At 39.4% G+C, this 20,856-nt stretch overlaps 1 protein-coding gene across 17 annotated transcripts in view; it reads right to left on the bottom strand.

The window, feature by feature from the left end:
• The window catches only part of LOC108427443 (adhesion G protein-coupled receptor L3-like), a 444,945-nt gene that overhangs the window by 362,543 nt on the left and 61,546 nt on the right, over positions 1-20,856 (bottom strand). The gene's annotated exons all lie outside the window — the stretch shown is intronic.

The following is a 20,856-nucleotide window of genomic DNA, read 5'->3' as shown; positions in this document are numbered from 1 at the left end:
AATGCAAAAAAACGTTATCACTAACTGCTCTGCTCACAAATGCATTCTTTAGTAGAAACTGTTGGACAAATTTTACAGAATGCTTTAAAAGATTCCTATGAGAAATTATTTCAATGAATGAATTCTGCTTTTTGAGTTATTACAATTAAATTCTGACCTGTCAAAATAATGAATATTTAGGCTCTAAGGGAATGTGTAGTTATTTGTGGTCAGTTTGGCATTTTGACAAACTAATATCATTTCAATAAGTCCTTATTGCATAACCTCAAATAGAGGGTAAAAATTCAGAGATTTTATGAGTAATAATTATTATTTCATAATAATCTTCAGACATTGGGTAACTAATTTGATGTAATAAGTAATGTTTTGGTGAAAGTATGTTGAGATAACAAGCCATTTTTGACAAAGAAAATCAAATATGTTAACATAGTACATCAGCATTTTGAGAAAAGTTATATTTCAAGAAAACAAGTTACTATTTCAGAATAGAAAGCCGTGTTGATACGAAGTCAAAATTGAGAGACAACAGGTCATTACTGTATGACAAAGTAATTATTGTGACATAGTAAGTCAAAATCTTGAGAAAATATATTAATTCAAGAAAATAAGTCACTATTTTGAATTATGTCAAAGGTCAAAGATGAGAAAACTAGTTAGCATTTTGATACATTAAGATTTACATAGAAAGTCATTATTTCAGGACATAGGTCATTATTTCAATGCAGTCTTAAATGATTCATAATTCATTAATTCATTATTTCAAGTCAACAGTGTGAGGAAATACGTCATTTTTGAGAGTTAAAATTTGACATTCTGCAGTCAGAAACAGAGAAAGATTTCAAACTGTATGCAGTTTGTAAGTAATGTTGCTTAGTAGCAGCATTTTTAACTGGAAACTTAATTGTTTCGGTGTTAAGTACCGTCTCTAAATTCTCTTGCAGGGGATTTTGCTAAAAACCCATGAAGCAACAGTCGCTCTGTTAGCTCACATTTGTGGGTGGAGCATGGATGGGTTTGTTGCTATTTCACTTGTTTTCTCTTCAAAGCATGAAAACCTGAAATCTTTCAGATGGAAGGCGGCCAACTGAACTTTTCCTGCATTCAGAATGTTAGCGAATGCACCCAGCATGTGCTCATACACAGCAGAGCATACCAAACCGCAAGACTGGGGTTAGCCTAGCCATGTGTTAGCATTGCATATGTTAGCCAAGCCATATGCTCACAGTGCAAAGGGCAGCCAGCCATATCTCCACTCAAACAGCTAAATCATTAGCCTCTCTGGCTGTGTATTAATTCCATTAATAGCTAATCATTTCCTTCACATCCTGCTTTTAGTGTATGGGTTCATACATGCCATATTCTACTGACTTTACATCTGTTAAAAGACTGTAGAAGAAGTTAATGAATAACTCTTCTTGACCTTGACCTTCAAGCAGTATGTGGTAAAAATATACAATTTTCTATCAAAAAAGAAGGATCATCAAGTATCAGTGACGTGCAAATCAGAAGAGCCCAATTTACTGAGATGGAAAAACAATATCAATTCCATTCTCCAGCACTTAGTGATGTGATATACAGCCCATGCACTGCATGTGGGCTGTGCAGAGGGAATGTTTAGCATTATGAGAAACTGCAATATTCAAAATCGTGTTGTGTGGGTGAGGCCAAAGGCCTGGCAGCAGTGAAATCAAAGCAAGCTGTACGGTCCTAAAAGCAAGGGCAATTCAACCAATTTTTCAAAATTTCAGCATAACTTCAGTGGTTGTTTCAATACTGATTGAGTGGTTTGACACGATCATTGTAGAGAAACCTACTGACTGGGAACCAGAGGTCACAATGTCTTAAACACAAATATGGCCACACTTGCACTCTGCAGCGTACAGAGATGTACAGCGACGAGGATGGTCTGGAAAATAATTGTGATTATAGTCGTGGAGACACTGAGGAGGAGGACGACCACAAAGACGACAACCCTGCTAGATCACACTACATATGCGTTTGTAAGCAGCAGAGGAGAAAACAAGGTTGAAAATGCAGACTCTAAACTCTAAACTGATGATTTTCTAAGTAGAAATAAGAGACCTGTGCAAAAGTTATAGCACATTTTAGATCTTTTTGTTCCAAATATGTTAAGCAAATAAATAAATAATCCCACATTTCTCTGTAGAGGACTGCCTATTTATATTTAGAAGACTTGATTTCAAATCATGTACAAATATATAGAAAAAAATGGAGATGCAATGGAAATTCAATATAAAGTATTACATGTAATATGAAAGGGATGTATAGCCAAACAATAATAAATCTATACATCTAAGGATCCAATCAATGGTGTCGACAGAGGCCAGAAGATTATGATGATGATGATGACGACGACGACTCTGGCTTGCTGGACATAATGGTGTCCTTGTTGGTTGGTGCTGTCCTACCCTCAAAGGCCCCATCAGTCTAAGCCTGACAGCCTATTCCCCATCCAGCACTAACACAGCCATTATTAGACCTGTTCTCCAGCATCCCCCCATTCATCTCTCAGCTAGCATGCATGCGTGTGTATGTGTGTGTGTTGTGTGTAAGCTACATTGGGTGCTGTGTGTGTGATGCTGTTGAAGATGTGTACGTCGTCATACCTGTGTGTGTGTGAGAGAGAGAGATTATGAATGTATGAGGGCCAGATGAGAGTTTAAGAGGCTGATTTAGAGTCTGAGAGAGCGCCCGGCGCTCAATAGCATTAGCGCTCAATGCTAAACAGCCCGTTCTAGCGCCATTAGCATGCTGATGGCCGCTCTTTCTTCTCTCATTCCCTCCTTCTCTCCTACCCCCAAACCATTCTATCCTTCTCTTTCTCTCTTTGTTCTTTCAGCCGCTCGCAGGATGTTGCCGCACATGCTGTGCCTGTCCGATTTCACATTCATATCACTGTCGTGCAAAAACATTTTCTCAGTTTTTATTCACTTATTTACACCATATGAAAACATCAGCTGTGCGAACACTTCGTCATGAATGGACCAACCGATGGGCTCCAAATTACTCCTTCCATTAACATGCAAGTTTTCCTTCTCATCCAAATGCAACGTTTCTTTCTCATATAAACATTACCATTTCAAAGATATCAGGTCCGTTGCGCATGTTTCATTATTTTTCTTTTATCACTATTTGAAGATGCCAGCTGCTCTTCATATCATCATTTTATGTGGCTATTTACTGATGAATGGACTCATAGAATAGTCCACTAACCAAAAATACCCAGCCAACAGCATCCCGTGACCACCGATGAAGGACTTGAGGATGACCAACAAAAACTGTGCAGCAACAGATGTTTCTCTGTCTCTGACAACAAGGTGGACTAAAAACATAGGAGAGTCTAACAGAGTGGACAGTGAGTGGACACAGAGTTTAAAAACTCTAGTGGCCCCGCAGTGTCTGATCCACTCGTACCAGCACAACACAAAATAACACACCACCACCCAAATAATACCTGATCCGTGGTGGTCGTGCGAGGGTGCTGACCACTGATGAACAGGGTAACAAAGTATCAGAGAAACAGATGGACTATAGTCTGTGATTGTACAGCTACATTATGCACCTGTGTGGTAAGTGGAGCTGATTGAGTGAGCAGTAAGTGTAGATACAAGGAGATGTTTTGAAGTTATGGCTGATCAGTGTACAGTGAAGAAAAACTGACATTACTATGCAGGTTTTGGTCACGATCCATTATGGGAAGAAGAAAATACAGGCCAACCATTCAGCAAAAAACAGCATTAAGACAGAGATGGTGCAGCTGTATGGCTTACTAAGTTAACTACTCTAGCTGTTAGCTCAGTCCAGGAACAGCGAGGAAGACATTCTCTGACAAACTGAGATGTAGGCACATCGCCCACTAAGGAAAAAATGGCCTTGTGCAGAGGACAAGTCCTCAGCAGCATGTAGTGTTGTAACGTTTGGCTGAAGTGTCAGAGTTAGCTCATCTGAAGAGGCAGCCTCTGTTACTCATCCAGTAAAAAAGCCACCAATTTCTGAGTAACAAGCCATGTTTTCAAATGTCTTCCTACAGGCCTACACGGACTTCAGTCCAAGTGATTTTTCTACTTCCCCTGCTGTTAACCAACCTACTGCTTTCTAATTGCAGAATTTTTCTTTTTTTCTTTTTCTTTTACCATTTGAAAATGCCAGATGCTCTTCAGATTGAGTGAACTTTCAACGACAAATGTGCTGATAGAAATGACCTGGAATATAATCACATTTCTTTAACCTATATAAAGGTTAAGATCTTTATAGCTTCTCCTACAAAGTGACCATCTCAGTGATGTGAGGCTTTTACCATGACAGCATCAACATACTCATCAGCTCTTTCCTTCACTCTCTCTCACACGTAACCCCCCAACTCTCTCTCTCTCTCTCTTACTCTCTCTCTCTGTCTGCACTCCAAAAGGTTTTCTGAACATAAAAAGGTTGAATTTAATTACAGTTTGGAGTAATGAGACCCCTCAGCTACTCTAAGTGGACCGTTTCATGATAATTAATTCTTCTGAAGCTCAAATAATTAAAAAACATACACGCGCACCGCACACACACACACTCCAGTGTGACAAAATCTCAGTCACACACACAGAAAACACAACACAACGCTCGCCACACGTCTTCCTGATGTTTGTCGAGTGTTCAGACAAATCCAGCATCGTCTCCAACTGTGAACCTGATTCTCTGCTAATGAGCTCCATCTGATCTTCTCTACACACCCACACCCACACACACACACACACACACACACAACAAATTAAACCTTTAACTTTTATTGGTGTGTAAAATCCATCAAAAACCTTCCGTTTTAATTGAACAGTGACAAGTGAATCTCTCTCTTTCTTTCTCACTGTCTTTTCTCTTGTTGTTTCTTCCTTTACGCGTCTATCTTATTTTGCTCTCTTTCACTCCCACCACTTCTCTTTCTCCTCCTCTTCCATGCTTTTTTCTCTATTTCTCTTTCTGCCTCTCTATTTTTGGCACTCTTTCTCCAAGTTTTTCTTTTTTTCTTCTCTTTCTTTCTCTTTCAGCCTCCTCTTTCATGCTCTCTCTCTCTCTCTCTCTCTCTCTCTCTCTCTCTTCCAAATATGATGACAAACAATACATCAGTGCTTTATTGAGCTGTTAGTGGTGTAGAACGCACTGCTGCCTGATGGCACATTGATCTAAAGTTGATAAATTGGAATTTTGGAATGAGAGAATTGATTCAAATCAATTACAAAAACATTCAATAATTTATGAGCTATTTTTTGCAGTCAATATAAAATTTGAGGGGGATTTTTCAGAAGAAAAAAACCAAACATTTAACAAAACCAGCCTCACTTTGGTGTATTCACTGTATATTTGAAAAAAATATTCTGAACTGTACCAAAATAAACGCAATTGATTTTTTTTTTTTTTCATTTTGAAATGTGAGCTTTCATGACACGGAACGGTTTCCTGAAATCAAACTGAGATGAGTGAATCGAATCACAGTCCCACAGGAGACAGTCCTTGCACACTGTGCACTAGAAGGTGCTGCAAATGTTCAAATTCATGTTCATTCATAATGTGACACACAAATAAGCCTCCTGGATCTCGAAGTAGGGATTCAGAATTACCCATAAGCATGCTGACCTAGTAACTCCTAGCCACGTTCATGTAATTAGATTGATTATGAATATGACAGGCAAAGCTCCTGGATCAGCACACGCACTGAGTTATGATCCACATGAACCCTTCAGGCCGGCCATTCATCACAAACGGCCCATACGCCCGAAACATCCCTCATCACGCACAACACGTCATGCTGCTTTGCAGTGCCATTCATACAGTGCTGGTGGTTTGAAATGATCTAAACCTGCTCAAATAACCACACTCACTGGACTGTTAAAAACAGAAAACTGACCACAGGTCAGCCCCCATATACAGGAAAGGCTGATTCGGCCCTGAATCCCATAGTAGCACTATGAGATCACAGCTTTACAGCATAAAGACGCTGATCTGAGACTAGAATGTATGAGATACTCTCAAATATTGGGAATTTTATTACAAAAATCCTACTCTGTTGGATTCTGTATTAAGCTTGGTGCTAGGAACCAGGACTCCCAATGTTTAAAGCACTAAACATTGTAAAAATACAAGTCCATTATACTGTCCCAAACTAGATTAAGATTAGATTAAGAGACCCTTATTAGTCTCACAATGGGGAAACTTCACCTCAGCATTTAACCCATCTATGCAGTGAAACACCACATACACACTAGTGAATGCACACACACTAGGGGGCAGAGAGCACACTTGCCTAGAGCAGTGGGCAGCCCTATCCACAGCGCCCGGGGAGCAGTTAGGTGGGTTAGGTGCCTTGATCAAGGGCACCTCAGTTATGTACTGGCAGCTCTGGGGACTGAACCAGCAACCTTCTGGTCACAAGGCTGGTTCCCTAACCTCCAGCCACGACTAACACTAAACAAACACATTAGCAATGTGCTAACAAGCCAGTCACAATACAATGATGCAATACGATACTGTGTAATATTGTGCTTTGTAACAGGATGTTGTTCTGTTACTATATCATTTACTTAACCCTTCATACTCTATTGACATGTTTTAAATACAAAAAAGAAGCAATAAATAAATGACCATTAGAATCTTAGCCAAAAAAGGACCCTATAAATGATTAGCAATTGGAGTGGACAGCTCCACTGACCACTTTATGAGGTCTGCTTACCTTAACTATTAACTATATACCTTAACACATTAACTATACCTTGAGAGTGGTCAGCCACCCAAATATATTCACCTAAGAGCAGCTCTGTGGTCACAATCTGACCACTGATGAAGACCTAGAGGATGGCCAACACAAACTGTGCACCTACAGATGCTACAGCCTCTGACCGTACTCCAGAAAGGTGTAGCTACAGGGTGTTATAAAGCGGCCAGCGAGTTTATATTGTTTTCTCCACACTAACGTGCCCGCTTCAGTTTGTGAGGCCTGAGAAATGCCCAGTGAGTAGAAGCAGGTGTGTTAGAGCAGGGAGTTTAAGAAGCAGAGCTCTGAGGCTCTCTGCCCAGCTCTGAATCTCTACACAATAACTGTCAACACAGCTGATCGCTGCATGGAGAGCGTAAGCAGATTGTGGAAAAACAGAAGGAAACAGCGGAGGTTTCTGCCGGGTTACATCATCTGAGAGGAGGCAAACTATTGGACTGCTCAGCCTTTACTAACATACTGCAAGGCACAAAGCCTACTGCACCCGTATCTCTCACTTACCACACACACTCTCTCTCTCCACCCGCAGGCCAGCCTTCTTCACCACGGAAGGCCCATTGGAGACAGACTGAACCGCATTCTTAGGTTAACAGTGTGAATATGAGCCAAGACCCCTGTAACATGTGTAATTGTGGAAGACAATTAGTACAGGCGCCCCCTGTGGTCAAAATGTAAAAGATCTTTCAAAGTGGGAGAGTAGTTCTGAAATACATTGTTCCTTAAAAAGGGACAAACATTTTATACTATGATTAAACTGTCTAGACCATCAGATTTGTGACGTCTGGGTATTAGAACTCATTTTGGTCAGTTGTAGCTGAGTATGAATGTGATTAGCTTGTGACAATCTTACAATATGTGTTGTGTTTAGATGCTGAGCACTGGCCTTGTAACTCACACACCCTCAATCACATTGGGCAGGCTGAAGGTTCCCCACAAGGGGGCACTATTTGCAGTGAAACAGCATCTTTTTCAGCTTTTTGCATAAATAATGATTGTTGTGCCCAATATCATGTTAAAAGGACACAGTGAAAGTTCTGTGTATCACAGTTGTCACGTCAAAAAAAAGCTCTAGCTGCTCTATTATTTCAACCTTTCATGTCAAACGAACTAACAGAAATGGTCTGCGCTGACTTGGAATAAAACACTATTGTAATTATGTTAAGGTCTTTTGTATCCTTCTCCCATAAAATAATAGCTTCAGAAATATAAGGTTTTAAACAGAAGCTTTTTTAAATAAAGGAGCTGAATAGCTTAGTTTTTTATTCATTTACAATTCTAATTCATCAGCAAATATCAAATTGTCACTGTTTTAACAAAATCCATAATTAATAACTTTGCAAAGGGAAAAAGGGTATTTTTCATTATGAATTCACATTATAAGTTTTTATTTCCTGTAATTCTTGCACATTTTATTGCTCCACTCATCATTAAATGTTCACAAAGTATATAAGGGTAGCTGGTAAAAAATATTTGATAACACAGCAACAAAAATTCAAAGGCAATATTCCTCTAAAACAACTCAACTGTGTCAGCAAATGCTACAAAATAAGCTTAGCTCACAGGCATAATTTTAACTAGCAAGCTGGCTGGCTAGCTAACTAGCAGGCTAGCTATATCCCACTTCCAGTTGTGGTTGGGATAGTGTAGTGGTTAACACCTCTGCATTCTATTCTATAGACTGGGGTTCAATCCCCACCTGGGCAAACACCCTACACTATACCAATAAGAGTCCTTGGGCAAGACTCCTAACTCCACCATGGCCTACCTATGTAAAATGATCAAATTGTTAGTCGCTCTGGATAAGAGCATTAGCCAAATGTCATAAATGTACAGTTAATTACTCAAAGAAAAACATCTTGCTATAGCTCAGTCACGATGGTCAGTAAAGGGAATGTTTTACGTAGACAGCAGAAGGTGCAATTTATGCATTGGCTATTGGCTGCTTTTGCCAGGTAAATGGGCCATAACTGTAAAATTCACTTAGTAAATTAAGGCCATGTTGACATCGACTTCTCCACTTTGGACTTCACTGTTCCTGTGGAGTATAACTCAGCCAAACCAAGCGAGCCAAGAGTCTTTGAATTGATGATTTGAAAGCTCAATATGTCAAATATGACTGGTCAACAGTGCAGAGCACGCCATCTGTCATGCACAATGGGTCAAACCCCCCCACTGGTTTGTTGTAAGTCAACAGATTGTGTAATGTTGTCATATTTGTTTCGTATATTTGTAAAAAAATATACAGGCATGGAGGCTTGAAGAGGGTAAGGAGCTTGTTAAGGAAAATGATAATAATTAAATGAGAGTGCTTCTCTAAAGGGATTAAATATAGATGTGAAGAATGCACTGAAAGAGCTCAACAGCAGTGGAGAACAGTTTTAGCTAGAACGTTTGGTGAAGACTACACTTCTATGAGTTTGACTGTCCTAGTGAATATCAGAAATGAAAGGCCCCTTGCTTAATTATTTCTCACTCATAGCTTGTTCAAAGAAATGGAGAATTTCTGCTAAAAGTACAGCTTTCGATCTATGCCAAACTTTGGGTTTGAAACTAAAAGAGAACGTATTATATTATGATTTAGGTTTGATGGAAAGTTATGTAATATAATCTATATAATATATAATCTAACACTGGAGCTAGTGCTGGACAGAGCTGCCTGTCATGCCTGTAGTGTAACGTGTTATGAGTGGAGTAAATCATAGTGTGTTACAAGGGCATGAGATCACCTGAAAATAAGTAAACACATCCTCTACAGAGAACGCACTTCCAAAAATTTTAATGCGCTTATTGGCTGAACTTAACATAAAATGCGACCTGTGCAAAAGTTATGAAATATTTTAAATGTTATGTCTTATTTTCTCTTCCAATATGTTAAATACAGCAAATGATTATAAAACGTGCACTAATCCATGCAGAAAAAGGTTATTTAGGTGTGTTTCCTGTAGAGAAGATGTGAACTTGTGGTGTTCAGTCTTCTGCATTCAACTGTATCCAATTCCCTGATCGTCGCCTGTAATTCTAATCCTGCTACATTACAACTTATTTGAAGGCAAACTGGTGTTTTCCACTGTTACTTTTGTTAGTTTGCTGCTTATAGTTATCCTGTTAGCACTGTTCAGTGTAATCTGATCTAAATGATACTTCAGACTCGACGTACTTCGGTGATAAACAAATTCACAGTTTGGCAGTAGCTGGGAATGTCTTTGGTTTTATCAAGAGAATCATCAATGGAACTTAAGCCATTTAAAAGCTGTGTTTGAAAAAGAAGACTACAATTGCCGAGTCAGTCATTGCAACATTATGGGTTGATTATGACTATGAACATGCATTAATGCTGTTAAATAAATTACTGGCATTAATCAATTACAAAAATGAACTTTGACACCACTAGTGATTACTCTTAAACAGCTCCATAGCAAAAGCTCAATAGTAACTCTTACTAAGACTTTTATAGGTTATTATAATTCGCCCATCAAGAAGAAACACGGTCACAGTGACTTTTGTAAAATTACATTATTCTGGGCTTACAAGGCTCTGAATGCCAGTTTTCCACTATCAAGTGTAACTGAGAGACCATGGCCATATCACTGTGCTTGCCAGATGCTAATGCACTTCAGAGAAAGAAGTTATTGCCAGAGGTGGGTTGTGACTAGTTCCACACACTCTGTTCCATATACATAAGCATGATTTTGACGAAGTATTTCCTACTTAACTTCTATGCAAGGACATTTGCAAGGAAAGTAATCTACTTTTACCTCAGTTCCAAGTTAGCAACAGATACTGGGTTTCTAATTGCTTTGTTAGGTTTCATTTCATTCTGTAATGTTGGTTCAGCCACTGAACTGTTACTCACACCTCTCATTTTTGGGCATTATCATTTCATTTTAGACCAAAAGACAAGAATAGAGCCTAGAAAATGTCAGTTTCAATACTAAAAGATGCTGGATGCACTAAATTAAACTGCAGTTATGTAAGGAACTCAGTACTGAGAGAATATTTTTTAATTCTAGCTAAAAGAAACACTATTTCTGCTTTTAGTGTAGCATGTGGACAAATGCTACTGACAATTTCAGCAGGTTACCTGTACCTAAAAAACCAAACAAACTATATATAGTACTGTGCAAAAGTCAGAGACCACCTTGTATTTATTTCATTTCCAGTCAAACGTAAGTAAATTAAGTACAAGTTATTTATTTTTCAGCATCAGGAAAATTCTTTTCAAGCTTCAGTTCTTTTCAGTAGACTTGCTTTCAGTCTCTTAAAAAAAAATCATTCCTTTAAGTCATTATTTAACTGCAATGACATCCATTTTACTTGAGTATGTGTTTAGGCTGCTCTCCTCACCTCTGATTAATGCAGGACTAGCAGCTAGAGCCGTGATTAGGCCAGACTATCTTGTTTCAGAGCGAATTCTGAATTAAATATGATGCAACTGCCGGTTCTGCTCGCAAAACAACAGCGCACACACATACGTAGCACATTCCCCGGTGGGTAGTTAACACCGCTCCACTCTTCGCCACGCTCATCCGTTCTAAGTGTCTTTAAATGGAGGCATCGGACGAGTCAGTGAATTATTTATGGTCTCTCTCTTTCTCGCCATTGTCTCTGTGGAATGTTGCTGCTTAGCGTGGATGCTAATGTGGGGTGATAGGAGCACACCATCTGTGTAGGCGTGTGTGGGCACCGTCTGTGTGTGTCACCACAATTTTGGTTAATTCAGGGTGAAAGGTTGTGTGTCCTGGGTGTACACTAACACATACACAGAGAAGGTAGGCCACCATACAGCCCATCACATCAAAGTTTAGTGGTTAGCGTGCCGACAAGCGTAAAATGTCCACCCCTACAGCAAACCAGACCCACCAGACAGGCCGTGACACTATTATCCAGAGCCACCACAGCCAAAAAGGCTGCCCACAGAGAGCCCCAGTCCATTTTAGCATCACCAGAGCTGCTCTTCTATTTTGTGGTCAATAAAGTGCCAAGTGTGGTATTCTTTTCATTAATCTTACTTATTTGAATGTACATATTTTTTTGTACTTAGGGTCTCTTTGATATATACAGGGTGAGTCAAAAGTCACAGGACACTGTTTTATTTTATTTTTTTGCTATTTTTATTTTTTATTTTAAGCCTCCACGATACGGTGCTGAAGGTGGTGTTTGTTGCGGATTTTCTCAGCATGCACAATTTGTTTGAGATGACCCCAGAGATAAAAGTCAAAAAAAAAAAAGTAAAATAAAATAAAACCTGTCCTGTGATTTTTGACTGACCCTGTGCTTTATTATGTAGTAGCTACTAGAAAAAATTTCAATTGTAGAAGAATAATATATATATTACTTATATAATAATATAAGTAATCCTGGTCAAATATTTTCAATACTATTTAGCAAAAAATAAAAGTGAAACTGTACAAAAATACCCTCTTCTCAACTTCTTCACATCCTTAATCTGCTTTCTATTGATCTGTTCATCATTAGATGTTCCATACAGCCTAAACGGAGATGTACAAGGCTACAAGCAACACTGTTACCCAGAACCACCTCAGTCAAATAACTGCCCCCCCAAAGACACTCGGTCCATTTTAGCATCGCTACAGCTGCCAGACAAGCAAACAAGTTGCAAGCAAACAACACCTGATCCCAAACAACAGAGCCAAAATTGCAGGTGTGCATGTAAAATGAACCTTCAGTTCATGGCATGTAGCTAGTTCCTGATTATTTTCACTTTACATCTATCAGCAAATGTCATTTCATTACCAAAGCCTGCAAAATGCTAAAAGGAAAAAAAATACCCTCTTCACATTCTTGTCATTGGTCCAGTCATCACTAGATATTCCACACAGCCTGTGAAATCAGCACTTAGTGCTCAGCCTGGTCAAAACATGCTAAATGTTTATGTAACAGGCTGCATGGGTGTCTGGAAGACAGTACACACAGTAAAACTGGACCACTGTCCACCACAACAGACCACCAGACAGGCCATGACACTATTACCCAGAACGGGCTCAGCCAAAGGCCGCCCCCAGAGATGTGGAGCTCATTTTAGCATCGTCGGAGTGGCCAGACAAGTGAGTTTCAGCTGCTGACTCCAAACAACACAGCCAAAATTGCTTGCCTGAATGTTCAATCGCCAATAGCCAGTGCAAAACAAGTGCTTCTGGCCTCTACATAGCCAGCTCCTTAATCACTGGCACAGTATGCTTGGTTCCTGTATTGTTCTTATATACAGCAAAAGCACAGGCACTTGGGGGATGAAGGTAAAAGATTTGAGAGGAGTTATGGATTTGCAGCAAATCAGCTAACACAGCAGAAACTTAGCTTTGACAAAGAGATCATTGTTTTCTTATGGAATTTAACCCCTTGTATACTACAATGAAAAAAAAGATGCATTCATTTGCTTCAAGTAAATTTAAGTAAACACACATGAATAAAATGTTTTACATACAACACAATATTTTCGTTTACTATGGTGGTGTAACATTTTCATATGATGCACATATTTGAAGTAATGCATCACTTAAGTGAAGGTTGGCTAATCGGTTCTCAATCTTACAGCTTATGTTCCAGTAGCCACTATGAAAGCAATATTAAAAATTCTACTTCCTCTACTTCCTGCGGAGATTGAAGAAGGCTCGTCTCCCCCCTCCCATCCTCAAGATGTTCTATAGGGGGGCTGTGGAGAGCATCCTGAGCAGCTGCATCATCACATCCCATGGTTTGGGATTTGCACCACCTCAGACAGCAAGACCCTACAGCGTATAGTGAAGACAGCTGAGAAGATCATCGGGGTCTCTCTCCCCTCCATCATGGACATCTACACCACACACTGTATCTGGAAAGCCACCAGCATTGTGGATGACCCCATACATCCCTCACACAGACTTTTTTCACTGCTGCCGTCTGGCAGAAGGTACCGGAGCATCCGTGCCATCACTGCCAGACTCTGCAACAGCATTGCTCCTCAAGCGATCAGGTTCTTAAACTCACAAGGACTGAACTGCACTTTATTCCACTACCTCACATCCAGAAATGTGCACTGTGTTGTTGCTGCACAGGCCTGTCTGTTTACTGTGTCTAATGACTGTTTAATTTTTCGTATTTATTGTATTATTTCTAGCTTATTTTTTTGTTTGCACACCAAGTCTGCATGTTCACACTTTGTACTTTTGTTCCTTGTTGCACCGTGTTGTTCCTGGAGGAACATAACTTCACTCCACTGTGTACTTGTACATAGATGTAATGACAATAAAAGTCTCTTGACTTGACTTGAAAAATATTCTATTTTCAAATGGGACAAATGCAAGTCTGCACCTGCCAACAGGTCCCATCAAGTTTATTATATGGTGTTATCAACGTACATGGCATTACAGCAATGTATGATAATATATGAGTATAAATAATATGAATCCTATATTATATAAACACTATATATACTATACAGTACTCTATAATTTACATAAACAATGTACATAAACTGTAACATAGGAGCTGCAAGACCTTAAAGGATGTAAAATTCCACATTCAATTAAAAATACATCATATTAGGTAGCTGCAGTAGTCTGCAAATGTTTTGGCACCCCAGTCAAATGATGTTTTGTTGATTTTCTAGGTAAGTTATAACAAGCTCTACAGAGAATACAATTAAATGTGGAAATATGCTAATTTTAGGCCACAAATATCTATTAATTAGCTTGAGTTTAACACATTAGAAAAAACATGACACATAAAAAATGAGTTTTTCATGTCCAATGTGTTAAACCTGGCACAAAATTGCAGCGTGTTTTGTCTGTGGAGGACGCGTTAACCAATTTACACTTAAAAAAGACTGTATACATCTACATAAGTACCTGGCTATTACACACATGAATCACAAAATGAATTATATTTTCTAGATACAACCCACCTCAAACTGGGACCAGCACCATGTTTTTATTAATTCATTAATGAATTCATTAATTCAATCACTCACTCACTCGCTCGCTTCTCCCTAATTTAATTAACCTTGCAAATTAAGCGAGAACGCGCTCTCCTTTACGAGAATGACCTGGAAATGTTTAGTTCCATTTTGCCTGGCTGAATGCTTCCGAACGAACGGCCCCTTTCCTCCCCCAACAGACCCTCAATGCCCGCCACGTCTCCATCACAGCCCCATACATCCTCATTCCCCTCCACATCCATTACGCACACTCCTATTACAGCGCCCCTAATGTATGGAAATGGGGACCCGGGTGACAGAGTGTGTGATGTATTGGGACGCCGCTGGTCCATTCACACACAAATGCACACCCTCGTTGTTCAGAAATCGATGAATTAGGGTGTGTGTCAAGTGCATAAAGCACTTAAGACTGGCTTTGGCTTTTATATGGCAGACGTGTGCCCTCCAGCTACTGACGCCAGATCAGCACATGAGGCTGAAGGCCTCTGCTTTTCAACAGAGATGGCATTGATTCAATACTCAGTATTTAGCCGATACTAGCAGAAAATGCTGGAATCAGAATCAGAATCCTTTATTGAACAGATGTCAGAAGGAAAAATAAGAACAAAGCTTAAGTGATTGTGACAAATCCCATCTAAAAATACCACAGAAAATAGTCAAGTGATGTGAAGTAGGTGATGTAACAACAACAGTAACCCCATGTAGCCTTACAAGCCAGACCTCATCAGAGAGTCTGGATGGTTTAATCCCTGAAGAACTGCCTACTTTGACAGGAAGGGGCCGTTTGACAAGCATGCAACTTGACCAATTACACTGAAGTCTTGTGTAACGTTTAGGGTGATTGTTCAACAAGTAGCTACTACAAAAACACAACGTGATGCTATGAGCTTCAAAACCTGCTAATGGTGACCAGCTAGTATTTATCTCAATAAAGAAAAGTTTTCTATTGGACGAGACTGATTACGTTAGCTAAGTGTTTCTTTCCAAAGGCTAGCTGAGCAGTTTGAGGATGCTACATGTAGACTGCCATCTTAAGTGATGTGCTTCAATTAAAACTAGCAAATTTTCAAGCTTACAGTGCTCAAAAGTAGGTTTATGATCATTTTCAGAAATAATTTGTTAATAAATTATTCAACTGGTGTGTTTCACCATGTTCAAAAGTACATATTTCAGCTCTGACTTATCAATCAATCCTTAAAGTCCACATAAGCAATAGCAATATAGCTAGAAAACTATATTTCTAACCCCTCTTCTCCCTAAAAACATACAGTATGTTGGGACTCATCTCCAACGCACCATCCAACACACCTGACTCTAAAATTCAGTAACAATCTAGAAGACAGAGAAAGGTAGAAAAGTAAGAATACTCAGTTAAATGAATCCGTCTCTGGGTAATTAAATGTCTAAAAACATTACATCTACACTGAAAATTTCTAAATTAGCAGGGAAAATGTTTTAAAGTAGTGGAAACAGACAGAAAGTGTTTAAAACCATCCAAAAGGGAACAACTAACAAGCCTGGCTGAGCAGTTGTGCAAACTCATGCACTCCATACTGGAAGACTTCAATCTGTCATCCATAAGAAGGAATTCATACATATGCCACAGAATATTAAACTCAATAAAAAGCAAATATTGACCTACATAATGGACAGGCAGTAACGTTTGTCCTACTTTTACTTCCCTTACTTAACCCCTTTAAAAAATCCCAAGCTGATTCATACTAGGGCTTATTATTCAATAACCACAGGGACTTTAATGCACACTATGAGCTATTATTATGTTATAGAACTGTGCAATAAAACTTTGGGCCCTGGTCATTTAAGAATTTTCCAGTTCTAGAGATCATTCTGAGTTTCTGATACTAAACCTGGTTGTCATCTGCTGGCTGTTATAACTTTTCTCATGGATGTGAATGAACAAAATATAAATTTATTTGCAAAGTAAAAAAAGAAACAAGATATAAATTGTCTACATAAAGTTTCCCAAGACTACTTTTAAGCACTTCAGTGGCTTTTAAAAGGCCCAAAGGAAGGTGTCTTTTTAACTAAGAGTCTGATGCAGTGTTTATCATTGTTAAAGCTGCAACATAAATCATAAAGTTCAGGCATAGACATTAAGCTCTGAAAAAAGTCCATTTTGGATGCACTTTAAATGGTGATATCACCAAAACCAGCACATGTACATACATCCAACTGTTCAGCGTACAGCAGTCCAGACCGACCCATTCATGTTGAAGTTACAAGCAGGATTTCCACCTTTATGCTTTCTGAATGAGTCATAATAAAGGGCAGCCCATCAGAACAGATGTCATTTTCATATATCAGTCTTAAAGGCAAAGTAACAAAAACAGGCTGTTTAATATTGAGGGGTAAAGTGAGGTTGGAATGTGGTCACGATTAAACAAACTATGCCTGTTTTTCGCACATGAAAGCACAAGAACATAAATGGACCCAGCAAAAAAAACAAATTATATATAAGAAAACTGCAGGATAAGTTGCCCTTTAAAGAAAACTGTATTGGTGCTGTAAAGTGTCATTGTGTCACCACTACTTTTCCCCTTTTTCTCGCTTCCAGTTGTTAAGTAGTGAGCTGAGATCATTCATGTCCTAAAAACGCTGGATCACAAACGCTGCAGCGCGTTACTGATGGCAGAGAGAAATTGCGGCTGACAATAGCTTGTAAGGCCCTTTGATGTGTGATCTTTAATATCATATCTGATTCGCTTGGTGAATTTTTCTCCGCCATGACAATAAGCTTCGTGGAGAGACTGAGGGAGAGAGAGAGAGAGAGAGAGAGAGAGAGAGAGAGAGAGAGAGATTTCGGGGGACTCTCGTTCCTAGACGAACATGAAAGAAAGAATCTCATATCAAAAAGGACAATTAACTATAGTTTCAGCGCAAGTGGCGACGCGGTTAGGCCTCTCTGTTCTTTAACGTGCCTGCACAGACAAGAGTTAGCACAGTTTTCCCAAACGGTAGTCAGCCAGGACACTGAGGTCTGCTCTTTTAGCTTTGCGCTGAAGCTACGAGGCTAATGCAGCATATCAATTAGCATTATTCAAACCGCTACCACATTTGTAACAGACTGTGATGGGTTAAGTAATCTGTAATAGACTTGATTATCTGGCTTCTGACACTGTATGACAGACTGTTATGCATAAAAATGGACAAAACAAACAGACCAAAATCCCAGCTTGTGTAGCTGCTGCTGCTACTGTTTTTAGCTATACTACATGCTTTTTGTCCATTTTTAACAATCCAATATGCACGGTCAGAAACACAATAAAGATGTTTATTTGAGATTACGTAAAGGAGAATTCCACCAATCTTTTAAAATTTCTGCATAATTCAATTGCTAAATATAGTCACTGAGAGTGGTTTCATATGAAATGCTCTGCTCTAGAGAAACTTACATTACCAAAGCTGTGTGGACCCCAACCTGAGCCACTTTCCTGCAGATTTCTTTGAAAAACTGAAAGCAAGACTTCTGAAATGAATGGAAATGTCATGCATCCCTCCACGTCTTCTGTATATTATAGCCTGTATACACTTCAGTATACTTGTCAGAGTTTAGTATGTAAGTCCAAGCTTTAGAGGTATTGTTTCGCTTGTAGAACTATTGAGCGTTTGAGCTATTGAGTGTTATCGGTTGCCATTTTTGCATATTGGACTTTTCCTGATTATGTTTGCACTCGTTTTTTTGCTGTTTTGGATTTGACCCACTCCTGTACAATGAAAACGGTTCTTGCCGATCCCTTGCCAAGACTCTGTTTGATGGAGAGAGACGACAAAGTGTCTAAAGTTGGGCTTTCATTTGGGATTTAGTTTTTTAAAAAGTGCATCGCACAGAGGCGGCCTTGTTCCCAGTCTTATTTATTTTTATAGGGAGATGATGAGAACCTATCCATAATCCCTCACTGAAAATAATGACAGAGATAATGCAGACTGAAACCAATAAAGCAGAAAATAACTCTGAGATGATACTAAAGAATAGAGTTGAACCCATCGCATGCGCGCTCGTGCGTGTTTGTTTGCGAGTGTTTCGCGGCAGCAGTCATTAGATGAGGAGAAAAAGTGAGCGTGAGGCCACGTTAACGGGTCAAATTAAAGCCGGCAGAGCCGACAGAGCTGAGGAGACACCGGCTTTGCAAAAGCCTGCAGAAATACAAGCATAATGCATTTAATGCATAATGCAGCCCACCTTCAATATAAGCCACACTTCCTTTCTCTTATTAGAGAATAGGAGAGAGAGAGAGAGAGAGAGAGAGAGAGAGAGAGAGAGAGAGAGAGAGAGAAAGAGAGAGAGAGAGAGAGAGAGAGAGAGAGGGGGGAGAAAGAAACAAGATAGGCAGAGAGAGAGAGAGAGAGAGAGAGAGAGAGAAAGAGAGGAGAAAGAAACAAGATAGGCAGAGAAAGAGAGAGAGAGAGAGAGAGAGAGAAAGAGAGGAGAAAGAAACAAGATAGGCAGAGAGAGAGAGAGAGAGAGAGAGAGAGAGAGAGAGAGAGAGAGAGGAGAAAGAAACAAGATAGGCAGAGAGAGAAAGAGAGGAGAAAGAAACAAGATAGGCAGAGAGAGAGAGAGAGAGAGAGAGAGAGAGAGAGAGAGAGAGAGAGAGAGAGAGAGAGAAAGAGAGAGAGATACTGTATGAGTATCTAATTGTGGCATATGTATGAAGGCAGTGATTTGGGTGAGGAAGTAGAGAATCAGTGTGAATGGGCTGAGAGCAGATCTGACTCTCAGGGGTGTGTGGGAAGGGGCAACACACACAAACACAAACACACACACACACACACACATCATTGGACCCTGTAGTGTTGAGTGATTCAGACGATCGATGAAGCAGCCAAGCGATGACACCTCACAACTGTGTGTGTGTGTGTGCGCGTGTGTGTGTGTGTGTGTGGCGCATCCCTTGTAATGAAGAAGCTGTCTTTTGTTGTTGTTTGTTTGAATGACCAAATCGTTCATGCGTGTTAACGCAGCCTCATATCAACTCAATATTCTCTCTGTACAACACCTTCAATAACAACTGCACTGCCTTGAGTCAGCCAATGAGGCACATCAAATTATTTTTCATTATTACTGTTTATTACTTATTGGAAGCTCTTGATACATTTTCCTTCATTGATTACTAGTATTCCTATTACTATTTATTAAAAATTCATGTCAGAAAATTGTGAGTGAGTGAGCGAGTCAGTGAGTCAATGATCCAGTTCAGCTCTGTTCATAGGTCTGAGTGCAATAACCTCAGAAGACAGACAGACAAAAAGGTATAAAGCCAGACAGATAAACAGGGAGACAGATAGTTAGACAGACAGACAGAAAGCTAGACAGACAGACAGACAGACAGATAGATAGATAGATAGATAGATAGATAGATAGATAGATAGATAGATAGATAGATAGATAGATAGACAGAAAGACAGGGACATAGACTAAAACTTATTTATAAGCTCAACCCAACACTTGCTGTAACTCAAGTAAGTACACGGAATGAAACAATGCAAAGTGAAATTTCAACAAAAGCATTTTACAAACATATTCCAAATCAGCTTCTGCGCTGCTCCATGTTTTGCAGTGAAGATGGAGAAACATAAGCATATATAGAGATTTTACTGTCACTGAAAAACAGACTACAGTACATTTATTTCATGTCCATCCAGTTCAGTGTACAACACTGAAGAATGCTCCAAACTGTTTTTCCGGCTCTTTAAAGGGCCCATGTGTCACATTATTGTATTTCATTTTTTCTGCCCACTCCAGTTATGACATTTGTATGGTTTTATATGACAAAAACAAGCATTTACCACCGCTGTTAATTCGGTCAAGTGCTACGTTTCCAGTGAATTTGTACTATTGCTGTCATATGAAACCCACTTTTTTCTTTTTACATTTTTATATAGCTGACCATTAGAAACAAAAATGGTTGAGAACCACTTAGAATAAAATATTAAAAATGTGATTAAAATGTGTTTTCCTTCTCCTATAAGCCTGCCAGCTCAGAGATACAATGTTTTGTGATAGCAATGAAAGTCTGCAGTCAAGGACAACGTAACTCCATCTGTGGCAATCCCGATTCCAGTTCAGCTCCGTCGTGTTTGAGCACAATACAGCAACAAAACAGACAAAGAGAGGCTCTTCGTCATCACCGCA

The sequence above is a fragment of the Pygocentrus nattereri genome, chromosome 22 (assembly GCF_015220715.1).
Source record: "Pygocentrus nattereri isolate fPygNat1 chromosome 22, fPygNat1.pri, whole genome shotgun sequence".
In the NCBI taxonomy this organism is placed as follows: domain Eukaryota; kingdom Metazoa; phylum Chordata; class Actinopteri; order Characiformes; family Serrasalmidae; genus Pygocentrus; species Pygocentrus nattereri.
Note: the sequence above shows the minus strand (reverse complement) of the source record. Positions and strands in the feature narration are given on the sequence as shown.